The sequence below is a fragment of the Pipistrellus kuhlii genome, unplaced genomic scaffold (assembly GCF_014108245.1).
Source record: "Pipistrellus kuhlii isolate mPipKuh1 unplaced genomic scaffold, mPipKuh1.p scaffold_m20_p_12, whole genome shotgun sequence".
Lineage (NCBI taxonomy): Eukaryota > Metazoa > Chordata > Mammalia > Chiroptera > Vespertilionidae > Pipistrellus > Pipistrellus kuhlii.
The window spans coordinates 31,493,957-31,518,288 of NW_023425427.1; the positions used below are offsets into that span (position 1 = coordinate 31,493,957).

Genomic DNA, 24,332 nt, shown 5'->3' on the forward strand with positions numbered 1-24,332 from the left:
AATCTGAAATCTGAAGAACCTGTCAGAGTTCTCTGAGGGTTTCCAGAGAAAACAGTAATTAGGAGTCTGGAGTAGAGTTGCCCTCTTTGACTCTCTGAGGCTGCAGAGTCTGAGTTAAGCCAACCCTACAACAGGCTTCAGAGTAAGACCCAATATTGGTTTTCAGCTAGCCTTCCAAAAATTACATAGAATCCTAAGGAATAGGTTGCAAAGCAACCCGAGTCTAAGGCCAAAAAAAACTATTTAGGGTGATTTGCTCAATTTCTGTTCCACTTATCAAAGTTTTTTAGCAATTGGCAAGTGGGCAAGTATAATGTTTAGAAATGGACTTATTCATACATAAGCCAAAAGCTCAGAACTCTGATGTTTCCTGAATTGGCCAGAGGCCCCAGTGTCCATGCCCACAGCAGGTGGCCTTGTGATGCTCACACAGGATAAACAGGGATTTTCTGCTCCAGAGGGGATTTGGAAACCCTCTCTACCCCTGCTGTGTCAAGGAACTCTGTTTTCACATCCTGAGTCTTGCAATTCATTCTGGAGTTCTTTGACATAGGATATCATTATCAAACAACAGACAGAGGCCCCTTCCGTCATCTCAAACTCTGTAACAAGATCGTGGTTACAGAATGGCAGATATTAGAGAGTAGATGATTAAAATATTTGACCAGAGCAAAGGCCTTCCCTGAAATCACATTACATGGGTCAGGCCAGTTCCACCTTTTAACCCCATTTCTAGGAATTCACAGACTGAAGACCCAAGTCTCCTACTCCCACTGGGGCCTCTGCTATTAGGATGATGAGGCCACCTGTGCTGCATGTGCCTTTCTCTAGCTCCGGTTTCTAATACTGTTTCTTGCTTGATGTTTTTAATAACTCTTTGATAAATGAATGTTTTGGCAAGTCAGGTAACTAAAAGGAACTTATTCTGTGTTAGCCATCTGCTCAGTTTATTTCCATTAAACAATCACCCATAGAGATCTACGACAGGCCAGGCCACGCTAGGTTGCAAAGATGATTCAGGCACAGTCCTGCCCTGGAAGACCCTGAAGTCTCAGGGGAGACCTTATAGGCAAGTGGTTTTGATAGAGCCTACAGCTGGAAATATGGTCGCCAAATGTACATTCTGAATCTTTAGGATGCTTTCAAGAGGACTTGAAGCATTCTATTACATTCTATTTAGGAAGGTTACCAAAGAGAGGGGGGTTGGATGAAGGAAAAACCTCAAAAGACAGGCTAGATTAAAAAAATTAAAATAAAAATGTTCATTCACTTTGATTCCATAATCATTCCTCTGGAACTAGTCCCAGAGAAACTGGTCTAAAAACAAAGCCTAAATGTACAAAGATGTTTTTCACTGTATTATTATAATAGGAAACAACTGTAAACCATTTAAATGTCCATCTATAGGGGGGAAGCTAGTAATTACAGCACAACTGTAATGTTAGATGGTCAAAAGTGGAACTCAAGTTTGTATAAGGCACTGTGATTGGAACCATCCTATATAATAAAAGGGTAATATGCAAATTGGCCCTAACGGCAGAACGATCAGGAACTACGGGTCACTATAATGTGCACTGACCAGCAAGGGGCAGACACTCAATGCAGGAGCTGCCCTCTGGTGGTCAGTGCACTTCCACAGGGCAAGTGCTGTTCAGCCAGAAGCTGGGTCATGGCTGGCCAGTGCAGAGGTGGTGGCGGGAGCCTCCACCAGCATTAAGGCCTAAGCCGTTAGTTGGACATCCCCCGAGGGCTCCCAGGCTTCCAGAAGGATGTCTGACTGCCAGTTTTAGTCCATTGCCCCAGGGAGCAGGCCTCAGCTGTCAGTCAGACATCCCCCAAGGGGTCCTAAACTGTGGGAGGGCACAGGCCAGACTGAGGGACCCTCCCACCCTCCCACCCCCGAGTGCACTAATTTTCATGCACTGGGCCTCTAGTATCAACATAAACAAAGATCGAATGGAGGTAAAAATAATTGTATGCATATGTAAGGAACCTGAAGGTCAAAAGGTTTTTGCATATTCTCTTACTGAATATTTAGAACAACCCTGGGAAATAAGCAATGTGATAATGAATTACTTTTTTTTTTTTTTTTTCACATGAGGAATGGAGATTCAGGAGAATATGTGACTTGTCCAAGGTCAGAGCAGAAAACTTGAACACAAGAAAGACATCTAATCTGAAATCCTCTCTTTTATACTACTTTGCTTCCAGAGAATCAAAACAGTTGCTGGGCTATCATAGATAAAACTTTTTTTTTTTAAATATATTTTTATTGATTTTTTTACAGAGAGGAAGGGAGAGAGATAGAGAGCTAGAAACGTCGATGAGAGAGAAACACTGAACAGCTGACTCTTGCACACCCCCTACTGGGGATGTGCCCCCAACCAATGTACATGCCCTTGACCGGAATCGAACCTGGGACCTTTCAGTCTGCAGACCGACGCTCTATCACTGAGCCAAACCGGCTTCGGAAAAACTTTTGCTTTCCATGATTTAAAATGCTTTCAGCAATAATTTTTAAAATATAACTAGAGTAGCAGAGAGGGTTTCACACACCAAATAAAAACAAAAATAAAGTTTGCTGAGAACCAGAAAGTGTTTCTTTTTCATCTAAAAGTTAAAATAGGATAGTGTGAATTCTATTCTGATTTCAATATAAATTCATTTTGATCCCAACTGTAGAAAGCCAATATGGACATCTCTTGTCACTTTTTATGTCCAAGGTGTACTGACAATAAAAGTTACTTTGCTTTAATTTATCAATCACTAAAAACTGATAAGGTGTTATCATATTTTGACCAATGAAAATAATCACTTCAAGATGGCTCCCTTCCCCCATGACAAGTAGAAAACCATTTAATCCAAATGTCTAGCCCTGAGCTATTTTGAATTAAAGATATTTCTGGAATTTAGGTATCTTACCTCCAAAATAAGATGTGTGTAGGATAGGATAGGATCTGATCCAACCTCAAGATCCACTGAGAGCACTCTTTTGATTTTTTTTCTCTTGGCTATGTATAATAAGGAATATAATATACCTTTGCAAAATTACAATTCCACTTATTCAAAATACATAAACAATTAAATGTCACCACAACTTTTCATTATCAGAAATAGTACCTTAGCATCTTCATTACTCTATCCCCTCACCTCTTTCTCTCCCTTTAATGGCCTGTTATTAAAGTCATTGACCAGATGAAACTCTTACATTGAGCTTTGAATACCATCTTTTGAAAACAGTTCAGCTATGTGGATGTCTCTGCCATGCCATCAAGGGAGTAGCCTCTCTTGCCTTCCTCTTTCTATGTTTTTTCTCACTGCTATGGAAGTTTTGATAATCTTGACCTATTCATGAACTTGTCCTTTTGCCTGCCAATGGAAAGAAAATATAGATGAGGTTACCTAGACTTAGAGCATACCGAAAAATCTTCAAAAAAGATCTCCCATTGTAATTCTTGAATTACTTTTTTTATTTGAAATAAGAAAATTCATTTTTTAATGAATAGAGACTTACATCAAATTTGCCTTTCTAGAAATATGTTTAATCGCATTAATATATTAATTTCAGATAAAGAAGGAAGAAGGTTGATTTTGGACATTAGATACAGGTCTGTGTAGGGAGGGCAACTTGAAATCATAGTCATATTTTGGAAGGGAGCTATAAAATAAAAAACTTCAACCTCCTCCTGATATAAAATCCCTTCTATAAAATCCATGACAATGGAGCCAACCAACTTCTGCAGGTTTCAGAGCTCCCTTTTTGGGGATGTCCATTTAAGTCCTTTGCAGAGCAGCATAGTTTCTCTTATACTGAGTCAATGTTGTGTTTCCCTAACACTTCTACCAGCATATGTCTCTGGTTAAGTACAGAATAAAACCATTGCTTTTCCACTTGATGATTTAGGTTAAGATTTCTCCCAAATGGTTCCCAAGGAACCCTAGTGCTCTAAGAGATCTAATAGATGCACCAGGGATGGAGGTTCTTGGCTCAAATAAGCTTGGAAAACATTGCATTCTAAAGCCCTCTATTGGAAAATCACAACAACCTGTTAAAGGCTATTTAAAGGTATTTATTTGTTTTTAATATTCTACCTTTATTTCACCCTTTTTCAAACTTATATAGCCTATGGAACCCTTCTGCCCTATTTTGGAAACCATGAACATTTCTCATGAGAAAAGTTTGTTCTGAGAAACACTTTGCAGGAAATGCAAAGCTGAATCTTTTCTATGCTAAACATCTCAGGTTTTGTCAACAGCTCTTCATAAAAAACATTCTTAGACACGTCAGTATCCTCATTCCTGGTGAGATCATGGTGCCTGAGAAGCAGATGTGAGAAGGAAGAAGTGAGAAGTATTCTGAAATGATGTTAGAAGAGAAATGGCCATAGATTGTGTACTCGTTTTGCCAAGGGACGTGGTGGCAGTAACATCTAGATGTGTTTAAAAATAAAATTCAATTTCCTCAAATTCAGCCCCATCTTCTCCATCTAAGTTAATTCCGTCTTTCTAATGCTGTCCTGTTTCCCTATCCACGCCCTACTCCTCCCATGGCAAGGAGAGAAGAAAGTGAAAAAGGAGATAGAATTATGTATATGTACATACACCACACTTTTTTCACTCAAAATGTAGTATAGTATTTGAGAGCTATCTTACTATTCAGAATGTTAAAGGGTTCTCAAGGATCTCAGCCTTCAGAGAGGGAAGAAGGGAAGGGGAGAAGAAGTAAGGGGAGGGAAAGGGAGGAAAGAGGAGGGGAGGGGAGAGGACTGGAAAGAAGGGAATGGAAGGGAACTGGCTTAAATTGTTATTACTTCCCAAACTGTAATTGCAAAACGTTTTAGAGAATTCTCTAAGAATTCAAAGGAACTCTGCCATCAGAGTACATTTTTACCTTTTTTAATTCAGATAACTTTTGTGTTCTTTCATATTTTTGCCTTTGCAGAATGCTTTTCTCCTAGTACTTGTATTTCTATTATGTACTAATTTTATTTAATTTAATTATCTCATCTATGTGTACCATTTTTACTTCCTAAATGGCGAATAGGGAGCATCAGAGCACAGTAAAATCTTGAGGATCAGTTGTGGTTACAAGAGAGGAAGTAGGGGTTTTAGTCCCACCCCATAACCTCTTCCAATCACTCTCAATAATTTAAACATGCACAAATAATGAGTCCTTGCTATCCAAATTGAGTTTTAAGATAATCCCTCTAGACCTCTTTTGAAAAGATTATGATGCTTAAAACCCCCTGAACAGACATTTTGGAGCCAATTAATGTTATTAACTACCTTGTCAAGTCATCAAATCATTATTTTGTTATTGGGGATTTTTCCTCATATTGTTCTGTCAAAAGTTAGAATTGCAGTAAGGTCTTTCACTACCATAAAGTTTATAAAAAAAAATATTTCAGATAAAAGAATCACTTACTTATATATGTTGATGCTGTTATTTGATACATATGTATGAGAGTTATAAAAATCAAAAATTTCCTCATTGCTTTAACATTTTCTGTCTTTGGTTTTTTCTTTTCTTTTTACTTACAACTTTTATATATCTTTACCAACTTGTTAATTTTAAGCATTAAACTCCATTCTGAAAACCTTTGTCTTTTCCAAAATAGTTCAACTCATTTACATATAAATATGGACACAAACCAGGAACTTCCTTCTGTCATCTCCCTCTACTTTCTTCATATCATATACTCCCTCGCTAATTCTATTACTACTATAGGAACTCACTTTATTGCTTTTTTCTTTCACGATTTGGCAGGAATACTTCCCAGTCTTAATTCTATTTGTGGTTTATTTATTCAACACATATTTCTTCAGTATTTACAATATGCAGGCACTGGACAATCTGCTTTACACTTCAAAAATTTATAATCAGAGTGCAATGCTTTAAAATAAGGTTAAGAGTAATTTTAGTTACACAGCAATGCTTTAAAAGCTTGGCATTTTAATCATTTCATCAACAGCCTTTTATTGCTTATTTCCACTCTTAATATAGATAATGTAAACTAAGTTATAACTCATCACTTGACTCTTATATTTGTTCTGAACCTCATCACATATGTTTTTAAGCCTTCCCACAGATGTAACTGAAATGTTAAGATCTAAGAGACAAAAAAGCAAATGTAAAACTAACTTTCTAAGATCCAAAGAATTCTCATCATGCTATTTCAACTGCCTTTTGGAATTGGAAACCCCATTAATTACCTAGTCCAATACAGTCTTTTAAAATCATCCCTGATCCCTTCATGATTAAGAACTTGGGAAACTCCATCCTATTCTTTTTTCCCCCCATCCTATTCTTAATTTTATAAAGACAAACAATGATTCAAATAAGATAACTCATAAGTTAGAATTAATCCCATGTAAAATAATATTAAAAGACCCACATTTAGAGTAATCTTCCAATATGGTTTCTGTAAAAGTGAGCTTGCATTTCTACTTCATTCATGTATATTGCATGACGATAATAATCTTACTCCATTTTATAAATCCAAGCTGGGACCTGACAAATTCAGGCACTATACAACATCAGCTGGTTATGCTAAGTAGTGAAAGGGCTTCAGGGAGAAAAACTTTTGAAAAAAACAAACAAACAAACAAAAAAAAAAAACAGCACATCTACTCCAGACTATTAGACCCCAAACTTTGCTAAATGCTAATTTTAATTCAGTCTTCAAGTAGATTCAGGGTATACTCAAAACATGGTCACATTTTTTTAAACAGAGTAATCAAATTTATAGACTAATAAGCTTGCTAAACATTGGTTACAATTCTTTCTTCTCTACAAATTGTTGGTGCCCCTGTTTTAATCTAATATCCATCTATGAAGTAAACATATTTTCCAATCAGGAAAGCAGAATCAACTCTAAGCATTTCAAACAGAAATAATTTAATGTGGAGAATCAGTTACCCAAGAGACAAAGGAATAAGCAGCCAAACAGAAGACAGTGAGACCACTCAGAGATTAGCAACATCAGGAATGGGCCACAAACTCCATGGCTGCAGGGACAAGAAGAGCCCTAATGCTGAAACCATCTGACAGGAACTAGTTCTTCAACTTTGATGTGAAAGAAGCAGCTGTCAGTAGGAGGCAAACAAGGAATGTAGCTCCCTGAGATACAGAGCAGAACAGGGGAAGGGTAGGAGATGGATTTGAATGCAAAAGTGAAAATGACTAGAACACATCTAACCTTACACTCTGTACCCCACAATATGGGCACAGGCACCCATATGTGCACATGCACATGTATGTACACACACACAAGCACACACACACACACTACTCTTTCATCTATTTTTTCTCAGTCTTGCCTTCCAGAGAAAAAACCATCCATAGACAAAGTATGAACCTCAATATTACTTCTTTCAAAATCCCTATGATCATTAAAATATATTATCCTATATAATAAAGAGGTAATATGCAAATTGACCATCACACCCTCCTGTCACAAGATGGCCTCCCCACATCATCACAAGATGGCCACCCCATCTTGTCACAAGATGGCAAGCAGCAGAGGGCAGTTGGGGGCAACCAGGCCTGCCTGGGAGGGCAGTTGATGGGGACCAGACCTGAAGGGGAGGGCAGTTGGGGGCAACTGGGCCTGCAGGTGAGGGCAATTGGGGGTGATTGGGCCAGCAGGGGAGCAGTTAGGTGTCAATCAGGCCAGCAGGGGAGTGGTTAGAAACAATCAGGCAGCCAGGCAGGCAAGTGGTTAAGAGCCAGCAATCCCGGATTGTGAGAGGGATGTCTAACAATCAGACATCCCCCAAGGGGTCCCAGATTGGAGAGGGTGCAGGCTGGGCTTGCACTTCTGTAATACTTAAGTGTTTCAAAGCACACTCAAAATCACCACTGCCTTTTATTAATTGAGGTATATAAATAACATGGATTTTTATTTTAGTTTTTCCAACTACCATGAATTAACACCCTCATTTGACAAACAAAAACATTCTGAGAGCTCTGACTGATTTGGCTCAGTGAACAGAGCATCGGCCTGCGGACTGAAGGGTCCCAAGTTTGATTCCAGTCAAGGGCATGTACCTTGGTTACAGACACATCCCAAGTGGGGGGTATGCAGGAGGCAGCTGATCAATGTTTCTCTCTCAATGATGTTTCTAACTGGCTATCCCTCTCCTTTCCTCTCTGTAAAAAAATCAATAAAAATATATTTTTAAATAAAAACATTCTGAGAGATTAAGATGTCCAACTAATGCATCGCAGAATTAGGTCAAAGTCCTAGATTCTTCAGGCACCGAGGCCAGCCTCCTTAATGTTTTGCCTACTGATAAATGCCTGAAGGTCATGGTGTGCAGAGTATCATTTCTGGGCTCTAAGTCCCCAGATCTGGCCACAGACTAATAAGAAGGCTGAACTTAATTAATCACAGGCAATAATCAACCTCTCTTAATCAACTTTATGCTTCTAGTTACCCATTTTAAGAAAAATGCATCACAGCAATCATTGGCATGACAGTTTCCAAAGTGCCTCCCTATCTCCCCATTTTACCTAATACAGTGTCTGAAATGCATCATGGTAACTACCTCTTAACCAATGTGCATGCATTCTGGTTGAAAAAGCTCAAGGTCAAGAGGGCCATGTTTTTACTCCTCATAGATAACATGTATCTTACGGTCTACTGCATGAATTCAAAGGGATCTGTTTCCTTCACTTGTACTCAAGATCACAATTAGCAGACTTTCTTCAGATGTGACCTATTTCTGACTGTTTTCCTAACCCACAAAAACCACAGACAACAAAGCAGCTCGCCGAAACCGGTTTGGCTCAGTGGTAGAGCGTTCGTCTGTGGACTGAAAGGTCCCAGGTTCGATTCCGGTCAAGGGCATGTACATTGGTTGCGGGCACATCCCCAGTGGGGGATGTGCAGAAGGCAGCTGGTCGATGTTTCTCTCTCATTGATATTTCTAGCTCTCTATCCCTCTCCCTTCCTCTCTGTAAAAAATCAATAAAATATATATATATATATATATATATATATATATATATATATATATATATTTTTTTTTTTTTTTTTTTTTTAAGTCAGCTCTGACTCTCTTTTTGCAACACAGCACCCTTCAGAGGTTTGCCTCTGGAAGTAACACAGTTTCAGAGTCCTCAGAGTCCCTGGGTGAGGGTTGGGAGGTGCCAGCCACCAGTGCAGCAAGACTGGCCGATCACATTCAATAGCTGGAATTCCTCTTGGTGTACATTTGCATAAAGGGCTTGATGGTAACTTGATTCTGTCTGCAAACAGTGACACCTCAGACGTTGGGGTCAATACACTCTCTGTGCCTTTGGCAACTGTCCTTAGGCAGGACTGCAGATCAAAGGCAACCTCACTGTTCAGTGTGGAGCATCACAGTGAAAATGGAATCTGATAGTAACATCCCAAGCAGCACCAGCACCCAGCAGAACAGATAGGATTTCTCAACATTGTTAGACCCTGAGTGGATTCTCATGGGAGGGGAATGGTTTATCTCAAAACAAACTTAACATCTGTCCCAGTTGTAATACTGAGAATTCTCTCACTTCTACCATGAAAATGTTCCGTTTGGGTTCTGAGAATATTTAGAAGGTGAGCTTTCATAGGGCAACTGACCTTTCCAGACTTGGAGCATCTAAATGCTCAGTCAAAAGAGAAATGGATCTGATCCCCAGGAAATGCTTCTAGACAAAGTGAAGTACAGGAGGAAGGAGGTGATTTGCAGAAGAGCTCGGGGAGATCCCACTCCACCCTACCTGTCCTGATTTCTCCCCCGTATACCTTTCAATATGGTTTCTTCCACATCAGCTTCAAAATGCCCAGCTGCGTCAGAAGCAATACCTACTCTGGATGAGGCCAAATCCCCCCAGGAGTAAGTCAACCCACAACCAACTTTCCCAAAAAGGATGCCTTCTTCCGGAAGCCTGGCTGCTTCCGGAGGAAATGGAAGTTGGGTCTGGGAGCTAATCATTAAATCTATTTTTGTTTTGCTGTTTTACTCATAACATTTTCAACTGATGGATACTCCACACATTTGCTGAATACTACCAGCAGTTACAGAGTTTTAAAACTGAAAAAACACCTCAATATATATTATCCTCTGTTCATCTTATCTCTCAGACATATTATAGTGCCTATATCTCCCTCCTAATCTTTTCTAATAAAAGAATAATATACAAATTGACCATCATTCCAACACATAAGATGGCCACCCCTATGTGGTCAAAGGTGGCTGCCCCCATGTGGACACAAGATGCCACTACAAGATGGCCGGCAGGGGAGGGCAGTTGGGGTGAGCAGGCCTGCAGGGAGTTCAGTTGGAGGCAATCAGGCCTGCAGGGGAGGGCAGTTAGGGGTGACAAGGTTGGCAGGGGAGGGAGAGCAGTTAGGGGCAATCAGGCCAGCAGGGGAGCAGTTAGGCATTGATCAGGTTGGCAGGGGAGTGGTTAGGAGGTGATCAGGCTGGCAGGCAGAAGCAGTTAAGGGCAATCAGACAGGCATGCAGGCGAGCAGTTGGGAACTAGCAGTCCTGTATTGTGAGAGGGATCCCAATTTGGAGAGGGTACAGGCTGGGCTGAGACACACACACACACACACACACACACACACACACACACCTCCTCTATGCATGAATTTCATGCACCAGGCCTCTAGTTAAAAAATAATGAGCTATGGGATTGAGAGCAACTGTGTTATATTAAATCAAATGGATTTCATGAGATTTCTTTAGTAGGATTTTTCAGTCAAAATCCCAAAGCAGAAGTTTATTTCTACATACACATGGGGGATGGGAGAGTACCTTGCGAAGCAGTAAGTAACAGTTATAATTATTGTAAAACAGGGGACCTGATCCTCACCACATTCTCTCTTTCCAATCGATGCCAAGATTGGCACTAAAGCTCGCATAAGCCTGGTTCTTCACACAGTATCATTTTTCCTCTGAACTTCATCTCCCAACACCTCCCACCTCCCTCCAACAGTGACATTCAAACCAACAGGCTGTGGAATGACAGGAAGGGGTTCAGGTGGACACCCTAGCAGGAGGGGTCCTGAAGGAAAAGGAGAGAGGAGCCTGACAAGGATGTGGTCATGCCCACTCCCTCTGCAGCTGGCTCCCTGGGCTCAGACAGGATTAAGTGGGAAAGCACAGCACCCCCAGAGCAGGCAGTTCAGAGCAGTGAATCCTTTTGACAAAGAGCAGAGCAAGGTGAGAAAAACAGAAGCAGCCTGCAGTGGCAACTGCTGGGCCGAGTTTTCTTCTTTCTTGAACACAAAGCATCCTTTTTCCTATCACCCCTTCAGTTTAGGACAAGCTATCAGTGACAGGGTCTGATTTCCAAAGCGCTTTTCTCTCACACCCTCAAAGCTACAGGATGTCAACTAAAAGGTCTGGGAACTAAAAATAATACCACTTGTCTGTGAAGCTGAGCACAGAGGTAGAGTGCTATTCAGAGCTTTTGTCTCAGCCAAAGCAGAGTGGCAGGTGACAAAAACCCCAGGGACAAATCCACTGGGGACTCCTTTCTCTGAGTCTCAGAGATAAGTAAGATGTGCCCAGTGAAATGGGGTATGACCTCTGTAGTTTAAATAAGCTTGAGGTGCCTTGGGTCAAACTCAGCAAACAAAACATGGGCTCCTGCAAGCCAGTGGGTATCAGACTGTAATCCAGAGATGTGATAGAGAGAAGGACAAAGTGGAGAGAAGGCCCTCATTGACCCTAGAAGAATGGCTCTGAGTCTCGGCAGGACAAAAAGGAGAGATGGAAGGCAGGAGAATTAACTTCCCTGCTCCCTGTAATGAGAGAGGGCTTTGGCAACTGTGGGTCTCATGAGAAGTGGAAGCCAGGCAGAAAACAGTTACTTCGGAGATTTCTATAACACAGAAAGTGAAATTCAAGTAACCCAAGAAGCTAGTGGCAGGGGAAAGACATGGTCCAACTGAGGCACAGCTAAGAGGCTTTTCCTGGCTTCTTCCAAGGTCGAGCATATGCCATTAAACCCTAGAAACAACACAGGAGAGAAATCTTTATGGCAGCCGGAAAAAGGAGGAAAGCTTCAAGTAAACAGATGGAAGGAAATCGGTTTTGAAGACAGGTATTGACCTAGAACAGTGGTCGGCAAACTGAAGCTCGCAAGCCACATGCGGTTCTTTGGCCCCATGAGTGTGGCTTTTCCACAAAATACCACGTGTGGGCGCACACGTACAGTGCAATTGAAACTTCATGGCCCATGCGCAAAAGTCGGTTTTTGGCTCTCAAAAGAAATTTCAATCCTGTACTGTTGATATTTGGCTCTGTTGACTAATGAGTTTGCCGACCACTGACCTAGAATATAGCAGCTTTTATATGCTCTTTACCCTTTCATGTTGGGGTTAGATGTATACTGTATCCTTTGTAGCATTAATGTCACTTTTTTTTTTATCCTCACCCAAAGATATGTTTCTTGATTTGAGAGAAGGACAAAGTGGAGGAAAGGCCCTCATAAACATTGATGTGAGAGAAAAACCTCTATCAGTTGCCTCCTGCACGCATCCAACCAAGGATCGAACCTGCAACCTAAGTATGGGCCCTGATTGGAAATAGAACCTGCAACCTAGATATGGGCCCTGACTGGGAATTGAACCTATAACCTTTCTGGTGTACAGGGTGACCCTCCAACCAACAAAGCCACCTGGCCAGAGCAATGTCACTTCTTAATACAACTTTGAGTACAAAACTGCCTATCATATATTTGACTATTCCGTGAGTGATGGCAATAAGAGGATATGCAACTCACTATTCCAGGAAATGGATCCTCTAGGCCCGTGGTCAGCAAACTGAGGCTCAAGAGCCACATGTGGCTCTTTGGCCCCTTGAGTGTGGCTCTTCCACAAAATGCCACGGCCTGGGTGAGTCTATTTTGAAGAAGTGGTGTTAGAAGAAATTTAAGTTTAAAAATTTGGCTCTCAAAAGAAATTTCAATCATTGTACTGTTGATATTTGGCTCTGTTGACTAATGAGTTTGCCAACCACTGCTCTAGGCACTTGGTCAAAATTTTCCACAAATGGAGACATAGCACAGATATTTTTTCACTTCTCCCCAGAGCCCAGGAGAGCACTCTCCTTGGTTCTCTGACTCTCACAGCTTCTTCTCGAGGGTCCCAGGTTTGGCAGGGAGCTAGAGGTGCGTGAAGAGCTTCATGAATCTTACCACATGCGCTTCTAAGGAGAGCTAAAAGCATAAGTAACCCACTGTCAAGGGAGGGACTTCCAAATACAGTTCTGTCACTATGTCACTCCATTTTAAAATATATTTATTTATCTTGTCAAGGAAAACCTATTGAATGGGACCTATTTAAAAGCAGTACCTACTTCCTCCAGCTTTGTTGCAGATAGTATACCTATACCAAGCAGGCCTATACCTCTCAAGAGGGTGGTTATCTTATCAAGATAGAAAACAGCAAAAGGATGGTGTACTCATTAAATTTGAGCTTTCCCAGACTTTATACCTCTCCCTGGTATTTGATCCTGGCTTTTCAGCCAACCTGTTGAACACCATGGAAAGGTGTTCATGGTGGAAAGAAAAACTGTCAACATTCCGAGCTAAGGAAATAGCATTTTTGAGATAAAATTTTCTCTGTGGCAGATTTATATTTAGCTTTATCAAGTGTATTTCCTCAACAGAGTTGCAGAGCAATAGATTTCATAAAATAACAAAACCACATGTAATCACAAAAGCTAAAAACAACCCCTCTGAGATTTCCTGCTGAGTGGGTCCTGAGATAATACCCTGGAGTTGGGCATGTTTCTAAGTTCTCCCATTATAATTGTGTAAAGTTTATCTGCATGCCTTAATTTTCTCATTACCAACTTTTCCTAATCCAGGCACAAATAATTGGATCAAATATTTGTGGAAAATATATCAACACCAAATAAGAAGAAAGAGAATAAATAGACTTGATGTTTGGGTTCCCCAGGAGCAGATTTAAATTGGGAAACAAGGATTCTAGTGCACATCGGTGGTCTGTGGGAGATGAGGAGAGTGGAGAGATCGCTGGTAGGGAACAGGAAAGTGAGACGAGGAAGAGAAGAAAGCTAATAAAGCCAGTTACAACAGCAGATGACTGAAACCTACTCCTCCATGAAAACACATGCCTCAGAATCCCCCTGAGGGGAAGGGGAGCTAGGGGTTTCCCACCAACTCTCATCACACACTCTGCAGGAATCCCAAAGGAGCAAACTATCACTCCTTGTGTGGAATCCAGGCTCAGAGCACTATACTTAATACTGAATTTTCTCTTACTACGTCAGGTTGTTTTTTTAATAATAAAAAAACCTGACGTAGTTTTATTATTATTTTTATTTCAGAGAGAGGAAGGGAGAAGGAGAGACAGAAACCTCAAGGATGAGAGAGCATCATTGATCAGCTACCTCCTATTAGGGATCAAACCCACAATCTGGCTGTTCCCTGACCAGGAATTGAACCATAACCTCCTGATTCATGGGTCAATATTCAACCACTGAGCAATACTGGCCCAGCAAGGTCTTTTTTTTTTATCTTTTTCTTTTTGTATGTGGGGATGGCAGGAAGTCAATAGCTAACCAATAACAGAGCATTTGTGAAAGAAACAACACAGATTCTGCATCTCCCCATAAGTATGCATATCATAGTGTGAATGTTTTTGTCCCCCCCACCACTAAATTCATATATTGAAATCTCAATGCCCAGTTTGAAGGTGTTAGGAAACGGGGTCTTTAGAGCCCTCATGAATGGATACAATGAGAAGTCTGAGACCTAGAAGAGGGCTGTCACCTGACAATGCTGGTATCCTGATCTCAGACTTCCAGCTTCCAAATCTGTGAGAAATAAATTTCTGTTGTTTGCAAGCTACCCAAACTGTGGTATTATGTTAGGGCAGCCAGTACAGACCAAGCCAGCCAGTCATTTTTAAATCTCAACAATATTGACTTAATTTGGAATAGTTGTTAGATATGGAAAACACAATTTCTATTCTTAAAAGAGAATAAAATTTTATCACGTTTATCTTAAAATTGCATCTATGTATTTATATATGTTCTGTTTAAAATACTGGTTAGGGCAGCAGTGTCCAGTCTTTTGGACTTCAAGGACCACCGGTTGGTGACTGCTCGTTTAGGGCATGATAGATAGATAGATAGATAGATAGATAGATAGATAGATAGATAGACAGACAGACAGACAGACAGACAGACGATAGATAGATAGATACTTGAAAAAAACACACATTCCCTGCCTTAACAAATTTATGATCAAGAGTTAAGGCAGACATGTAAAAATATACCATAAGACAAGGCATAATATAATTACTAAAACCATAAACATAGTGCGCTTCATCACCAAGGAGGAAACAATAAATTCCAACCAGGTGAAAATGAAGGGAACATTTTATAGAAATGATTCTGAGTTAGTTGTAAGCCAATTTGGTTCTATCCCTAACAGCAAGCTCTCTCCTCATGGTCAAGCCCACAGCTGGCTTCAGTTGTCCACATTCTGTAGCCCAGAGGATTCCTCCAGGTTGTGGACTGTGCTCTAAATCATCCCAGCTGTGGTCTAAAGCTCTTCCCTGAATTTCCTTGCAGATCTTTGCCCTTATTGTATGCCCACCTGCCAGCCGTTAGCTTTAGCATCTCCCTGAACACTGCCTCTCAGAACACTCTACCCAGTTCTTCTCCCTCAGGACTGTAGGTACATCCCATACTTCCAGAACTCAACCAAGTCTCTGGGTCTTCAGACTTCAATCTGGCCCAGGTTTTCCATCTGCATATGAGAATCAACTAGATACCAGACAGTTTAGGTCTTGAATGCCTGGCAAATGAGTAAATATACATCCAGACAGATTTTGCAGGGAATGTGGAAGGTCCAGAGAAGAATCGACTTCCCATTACATGAAGGATCAGCTCTCAGCACATACCATGGGGACCTTCCCTCGGTACTCTTCCAGCATCACTATGTTTCCCATTGTTTCATTATGTGTGCCTCCAAGAGTCCTGAAACAATGCTCCAGAAAAGTCATGCTTGGCAGTCTCTTTATGTGCCTTGATAAACTGTGCCTCACACTCTTTTATTGATTGCTGTCTACTCCCTGGTGTATCCTTTCAATTCTCCTTCCTATCTAGCCAACAAACTCTTATTTTCCAAATCTTCCATGTGACCTTCAACACACACTTCATAGCCCCTCCTCTCCAAAGTCATCTCTGCCCAGCATCCTCCAATCTTAAGCAAAGTTGATTTCTCACCTTTTTGTGTCACCTACCTTAAAACCATTATTTCTGTGATCATTGGTTTACTTGTCTGTACCTTGGAGATTCTCTAAAGTAGAGAGTGCATCTTATCTTTTCCTTGTGGACCTGCCCTCCATATTGTGCATAATACCTGGCCCAGAGTAGTACAGACACCAGCCTGACCAGGGCAGAGGATGTAGGTTAAAAGAAAGGAAATGAATTTGTCCACATGGGATCAGGCCAACATCTGGAACACATATGCATTCAAGTCATTAGATAGGAAGCAGGAGGAAAAGAGACTAAAGTAATCAGTTGGAGATCTTTCCATTGTCTTTCATTTGGACCCATTGCCAAGGTCAATAAAAAATAACTTGGAAGCTTCTTGAATCATTCATTTCAATTGGTGGTTTGAGTGAACTCCCATGATGCATTACATGGCCTTGCCAATATCTCTTGATTAATCAATCTACTGAATTATTCTCATAAATGAAAAAGGACCTTGATTTTATCTGAATGTCACTGTGGTTTTTGTTATGAATATCAGCTCCTGTGTTCCTTAATTAGCTGTTCCTAATGCCTAGGGCATTCTAGATATTAGAATTTAAAAATGATTGTAGAAGTAATGTGAGCTCAGTATTTTGAATCCACTCTGCACATTTCATTAGCAGTGTCATAGTTTTAAGTGATTAGTACCACAGCTGCACTGATATAATAAGATTTCTTTGAATTCCTTTAATTCTCCAGAAGCAAATTTTAAGTGTCAGATACTAACTATACTCTTTTGAATAATGAAAAATGAGGCGGTTTCCCTGCAAATCAGTTCCATAAGGCTAAAGAAACATCATCTTTAATTAATTCTAGGCAGTGATGCTGAAGATGGGGAAAGGAGGGAGATATACTTTAAGGGTTAGATGACAATATCTAAAATGTTGTGAGTGTGAGTATATGTGAATCTGAGTGTTTGCACAGTTGTTTCCCAGGTATTTTGATAGCCATGAGGAAAATCCTATTCCACATAGGGAGCCATTCCTACTCATGAGAGAGAATGCAGAATTAAGGTTTAGAAGTGTTCAGTCATAATTGACACCCAGGTGGATGGAAATGTGCTGAGAAAGAGAAAACACAAAGGAAAAGAGGGAAATGAAGAGACAGTCACAAAGGTTTAAAAAGAAAATGGTTTCCTTTAAATAGAAAAGTAGCCCCAAAACACTCTCCAATAAGCTGCTTGTTATGTCTTTATTTTGACAAATGAGACCACATTACTGCTGGTCCAAAGAGCTCCAATCTCATGCCAAACCCTGGCTTGAGAAATGAAACCCACACAGTAACAACAGGTTTCCTACCACAGCCATTGTGTTGATACTGGAGCAGATTAAAACAGATGTTTCCTGTCAAACTATGACTCTCTCCCTCCAAAGAACACATCAGCATCCTCAATCTCTTCACCCCACACATGAGACCAGGGATTCCATGCAACTGGATTTCTCCTAACCTTTCTGCTCCAGTGGTTAGGTCAGTTATCCCTAAACAACTTAACATGCTCTGACAAACTGTCTTCTTCTCAGAAATAGAATGTGGCACCTAGTTTGATAAGAGGAAGAAACTATTTTTAAAAAAAATGGCCGCTGAAGCCAATTAGAGAAAATAGTCTCTGGTATATGGCTGCTATGACATTCTTGGCTTAAAAATACCTAACACCTTTGAGGCAGCACCCAGAGCTTGAGCCCTGATAATATCTAGAAATTCCTGTGGAAATGGGACTCATCAACAAAAGGTGATTTCATCAATTAAGGAAAACACAGTCTCTTGTGGAAAAAAACTGGCAACTCTTCAACAATGCACCCTTCCTATTTTAGGAAGTGGAGAGCACTGAGTCAACGAACTGTAGGAAATATTAGCATGTGCTATTTGTCAGAATCAGATTATAAATGCCTGTTAATTCTATGGCTCTCAACTAAGACATTGGGAAGCATAATATGTATAAAGTTCCCTTCCAGTTGCCAGAAACATTCTGATTTAGAGAAAGTACTTTATCCAACAAACAATTCAATAAAATTGAAGATTTAGATAAAAGATAAGACAGACAATGTTATTAAGTAATAATAACAGCTAATATTCATTGAGTTCTTATTCTGTGCTGGTCACTTTACATGTATTATTCCATTAAAATTGCATGATAACCTGATGAGGTTAAATACTCTAATTTTCATTTGACAGATAAGTAAACGGGCACAGAGAGGTTAAGCGACTTTCCTACTTTTAAACAGCAATGGTAGAGCTCTCTCTTGGACTCAGGTGTCTGTGAATTCTAAGCACATATTCTCTGTCACGACACTGTACCACATTTTTACTCACAATACTAGTAGATGGTGTGTTCCAGAATGTTTTCTCTTTTCCTAACCTGACTCAGCCCTGCTTATCATACGGAGCAACTACTATGGTCAAAACAATGCATTTATATTAAAAATAAAGATAAAAAAATAAAATGTGGTTCCTGTTCTCAAGGAGCTCGTTCAGAACCTGAGAGAAGGAAGTTCCATTACAGCCAGAAGTCCTGATCCTGATCCAAGTCAAGGTAAGTGGTTCTTCTCTGCATTCTCATGGCCCCTACTATGGCATTCCTCACATTGTATTGTAAGTGTTGCTCAGAATATCTGTCTCTCTCACTAAATTATAAATTTTTTGAGGGGGAGGGTGAATCATATTCACTTATAACATTAACCCAAAGATGGCACTCAGTAAATGTTTCTTGATGAGTAAGTGAGCAAACTGTAATCAGCAAGTGACCTCAAATGCATTTTTCAGGGAAACACCCATAAATCTAAAATAGTGGGCAAATAATAGTTTAAATATACTAGCAGGCGCTGGCAGTTGCTCACCCAAAGTCATTCATGCTGATTTCCTCTTGAATGAAACCATGACTTTATTATTTATCCTCAGCAAAGATTATTATAGATCAGGACAAATATGCACTGGATGGTTTCCTTACCTTTAAAAAGACACATAAATAAAAGGCAGTCCATTTTCTCCCATTAGACCATGTCAGATGTGGGGCAAATAACTAGAATTGCTGGACCTTCCCATTAGAAAAGCTCAACCAAGAACAAAGACCACACCCTGAGGATGACAGATTCTGGCTCCTTAATGACAATGCTGAGGCAATGACATAGCTCCCCACCCCAATCGCACTGGAGCTAGCTCTTTCTAGATGTTTTAATATGTGAGAGACACCCTTCCCTTATTGTTTATATCCTTTGGAGTTTAGTTTTCTGTTACTTGCTACTAAAAAATCACCTTACTTCCTTCCCAAAAACCTTGCTTCCCAATTTTTGTTGCCATAACTCCAAAGGTAAGGACTAGTGTTACTTCCAGAGTTTCTCCTACTCTGGGCATCAGTCTACTTATATGTAAAATTGGTAAAATAATACTTTTCTGATTAGGTTGAGAGTTTATTTTAGATATAATAAATAATCCTCTTACTCCTCATTATTATTAATATCATAATCATAGTTTATGTCATCAACCTAAGTTCTTTAGTCTAAAGAAACAAACAAAAGATTTCAGCATGTCAAAAATTAAAAAGCAAACTATTTTATAACTACATAGCCTACAATATCTACACACATGTTTAGAACATCATCTAAACCTATTGCAGAGACAGCTAGCCAGCTATCCCTCCATAACCATTCTCTTCTTCTTTCTTGATAGGAAAACCCCAGATTTTGAGTGGTGCACACAGCCATTCAAAATAAAGACTCCATTTCCCAGCTTCTCTTGCAGCTAGGGGTAGCCATTATCAGTAGGTTCTGGCCAATGGACGTAAGCAAAAATATCAATTTTCCAGTGAACATCTTTGAAAAGTGAATAGATAGTATATCTATTTCCTTCACCTTTCTTCTTTATCCTTTCCTCCAGAAGCTGCCTAAAATGTAGACATGATGGTTGGAGTTCCTGCTATTTTGAAAAATGAAGACAAGGACTACACCCAAGGGAGGCAGAGCAATGAGGAAGAAGGAATGTGGGTCCCTGGAGCTCTGTATAAAAGAGCCACTATACCAGCCCTGACTACTTCCCTTCTGGATGGGGAGATATGGGCTTTGAAAAGGAATGGTGATCAGTGGTAAAGTCAGATGTACCAATACAATCACACACTCAAATCACATGTGACATCTCCCTATAGTCGGCCTCAATGTCAGACCCACCCAGAGCCACAAGCCAACCTCTGATCTATAACCTACTCCAAAAATTGGTCTATCTAATACAAACCCAAATGGCCTTGTATAAGTCAGCTCTCATTCTCAAATTCCTCATGCTCCTGGCACCCACATGTTTTGATAAGATTCTTATAAATAAACCCCATTTGCAAAGAAATATCCACCCTCCCATCTCCCAAGTCTCTCCTTACTGCACCAGAGGGATTGGCTAACGAGTTTGCAGAAAAAGGGACTCCAGAGGATCCTTTAAATTTTTTAAAAATGATTATCAAAGCAGGAAACAATCATTACAACAATAAATTGGGATTGAGATGCTAATGTTAAGAAAGGAAGTAGCTAATGTTACCTTAGTAACAAAGGACAACAAGGAAAGCCACTTTTCAGGAATCTCTCCTCTATCTTTTCATTCCCACACACAATATAGCAGAGTATGTTTTACTTATTTTAGTTTTTGGCTGAATTACTAAACAGATTTTGAAATGGGCAAATGCTTAAATTATGCATATTAAAAATTTTAATTTGTAACAACTTTAAAGAATACTAATAAAAAGGCAAAAAATCAAAACATTACATATTTTAATGGGATGTATAATATAATGCAAAGTCAAATTTCTATCATCAGAATTAGTGGTAAGGAAAAAAACCTTGAACTCTGTATGGGGGTTTGGCCAGCATACAGACAGGCAAAGATGTGTTTTAAAAGAAAAAAAAGGAAAACCCTCTATGTTTTCCCAGAAAGATAATTTTTCTAAAGAAACGGAGCTTCAAGGGTACAATATTGATACCAGAGAGGAGCGTGCCTCATCTTCCCTTGTTGCTAGTGGGAGTGGGCTTCTTGGGGTACTGCTGGAATAAGCACTTCTGGAGGCCCCCATAGGAGGAGGTGATATGGTAGAAAGCTTTATTTCTGTGGGATTATACCCCTAGTTTCCAAAGTCCCATTTCCCTTAGTCCAGTCATAGAACATGTGTAACTGGGGTTTCATTAGAGCTAAAATCAAAGCCAGTGTCCAGAGTTTGGTTCCCTTCCATGCTGGAGCAGCGTCAGGTACACCTTCTGGCTAGTTGCAGTCTATTAGTCTATTGTGTGTGTGGGTCCGCATGGCTGTGGGCCACATGGGAGAAAGCCAAAAAGCCAAGCATGAGCCATGAGCCAAGAGGAATCAAGAGAGTGAACTTCTTTGTTCAGAGGATTAAGTATCCCAAATCTTTGCACGCTTGCAGTGGCCACGCCCATTCTGGCCAACGACCTCTGTTCCCAGGTTATCCAGCTTTACTGGGCATGGTTCTATCTAGCCTTTGTTGGATCCCTGGGGAATGTGAAGCTGCCCTAATGATATACCTATGATGTATGGACTTCCCTTTGCTCCTTTTTTATTATTAATAACTAGCTAATTCAATATGTTTTCTAGGGAAGCACTTGATAAAGTTAATTTAATAAAAAACCTTCTAATTTGTAACAGCTTTAAAGAATACTAATAAAAAAGCAAAAAAAAAAAAAATTAAATGGCAATGGGCCTAATCATGGGTCTCTAATTGAAAGATTCATTATACACACACAAAAGAGCTAAATAAAATTAACAATCATTATTTACAAAGTAATCTGAAAAACTACCAAATACAGATATTCTTCCAAAAGCTTTGTTTAATTGTGAAATGTGAGCAACTCACAACAAAAAGCATCACCCACTTGCTATTATCTACAGTACATAGAGGATAAGGGTCTAAGTGTAGCCACTGGTTAAGTTTTAGTCTCAGTTCCTTAGTGTGAAAAAACTGGAGACCAGTCATTAGAATCCACTGTCTATCCTTTGATTTGTTAATAATAGCTCATTGAGTTCTTGCCATAGACTGGTGCTGTTTTTAGTATTGTCTATATATTAATATTACCTCATTTAATCCTCAACAAGAAGATTGCTGTTATTGTCCTCGAGCAAAAGAGCCAGAGGCAGGGAGGCTGGGGATTAGAGAGAGTAACATCTTCTAAGGCAGAGCAGAGCGCAAGTATCCAGGTCAAACAGTAGTATCATGTGAGCAGCTGGAGCAAGGTTCACCTGTGGCCAACTCTTCAGTTATGAAAGCCAACACATTCCTCTTATTATTTAGGCCCATTTCAGCTGATTTTCTCTCATTTGCAGTGTTTCTATGACTTGGGGCTACAAAAACATGCAGAGTGCTGTCACCTACATAGACTAGGGAGGCTCTGATACAATATCTCTGTGAGTCCTGGATAGAGATCTTACATTCTTAAATACCGGCACCAACTCACCAAAGAGTGAGTTACTAGAAAACAAACCACTGATGCAATCAGGGACTCTTAAGGACTGGGAATTTCAGATGACAAATTTAAACCTCAGGCTGAAACCTGACCAGAGATGAGACAAATGGATCCCCAGGTCTGATTCCACCCTCACCTTAGACAAGGCCTAACAAAATTTATTTTCACTTTCTTGTCCCTAAGCATGGGCATCTTATTTAAACCCAATCACTAACACATTATTTACTAAAGGAAATTGTTGTATTTAATCAGTACTTTTCATGTTTCTGGTCATCACTGTAGTCTGTCTGAGATTAAAAACTCTTAGAGTGAAGGAAGCATATCTGTTTAACCCAGTTTACACAGAATGTCACAGAGAAGAGCTGCTGAAACCTGATAAATGCTTTTTGCCAGCCGCTGCTAGCTGCTGCTAGAGATCCTAATTACCTTAAGCAGATCCTGGGGCAAGGCTATAAAATGCACATCTTGCCTTTAACTCCAGTCAACATTTTCCTGGAAGTTTTATGTCAAAGCCATCAAACCACTTACTTTTCCCTAGCTTTGCAAAAGTAGTGATGTTCAAGATAAAAATTACACAACACCTTGGGGTTAAAATTAATTATGCTTGTCTGATGTCATGCACCACCTTTTAGGCAATATAAGTTCTCTCCCCCACCCCACACCAACCAACCCACACACACCAACCCACACTAGTGACTTTCACTCAAAGTACAATCAGAACATTTTCCTGCTCTCAACAATAAGGAACAGTAAAGAAATTATGAGGCTTGGAATCAGATCACTATACCAATTTTGACTGCTTCTTTCTTACTGTGTGACCTTGGGCAAGTTACTTAACCTCTCAATATCATAATTTTTCTATAAATAGAATGTCAATACAGTAATAGTCCCTGATTCAAATACTTGAGGATTTGAGTGAAAATCAAACAAGATACTGGAATAGAGTTCACTGTAAACAAACAAAAAAAAACAAAAACAAAAAAACCTGTATCCTCTTACTCTTTGCTGAGAAGGCAAAACTTTGGGGCAGCTTCTTTTTAAAAAAAAAAAATCTTTATTGTTCAGATTATTACAATTGTTTCTCCTCCCCCCCTCCTCCCGTAGCTCCCCTCCACCTGGTCTCCACCCTCTGCCCTTGCCCCCCCCCCCCAGCCTCATCCATAGGTATATGATTTTTGTCCAGTCTCTTCCCGTACCCCCACACAGACACCCCTTTCCCCCTGAGAATTATCAATCCCCTCCCATTCTATGCCCCTGATTCTATTATATTCACCAATTTATTCTGTTCCTCAGATTTTTAATTCATTTGACTTTTAGATTCACTTTTTGATAGATAGGTATTTGTTGTTCATAATTTTTATCTTTACTTTTTTCTTCTTTTTCCTCTTTTTAAAAAACACCTTTTAGCATTTCATATAATACTGGTTTGGTGGTGATGTACTCCTTTAGCTTTTTCTGATCTGTGAAGGTTTTTATCTGCCCTTCAATTCCGAATAACTTTGCTGGGTGGAGTAGCGTAATCTTGGTTGTAGGTTCTTGCTATTCATCACTTTGAATATTATTGATTCACCCTGTGCATCTTTAGCCTAATATGCTAATTTTCCCTCCGAC

At 39.9% G+C, this 24,332-nt stretch overlaps 1 protein-coding gene across 1 annotated transcript in view; it reads right to left on the reverse strand.

The window, feature by feature from the left end:
* PGM5 (phosphoglucomutase 5) overlaps nucleotides 1–24,332 on the reverse strand; it is a 159,851-nt gene that overhangs the window by 91,314 nt on the left and 44,205 nt on the right. The window lies entirely within an intron of this gene.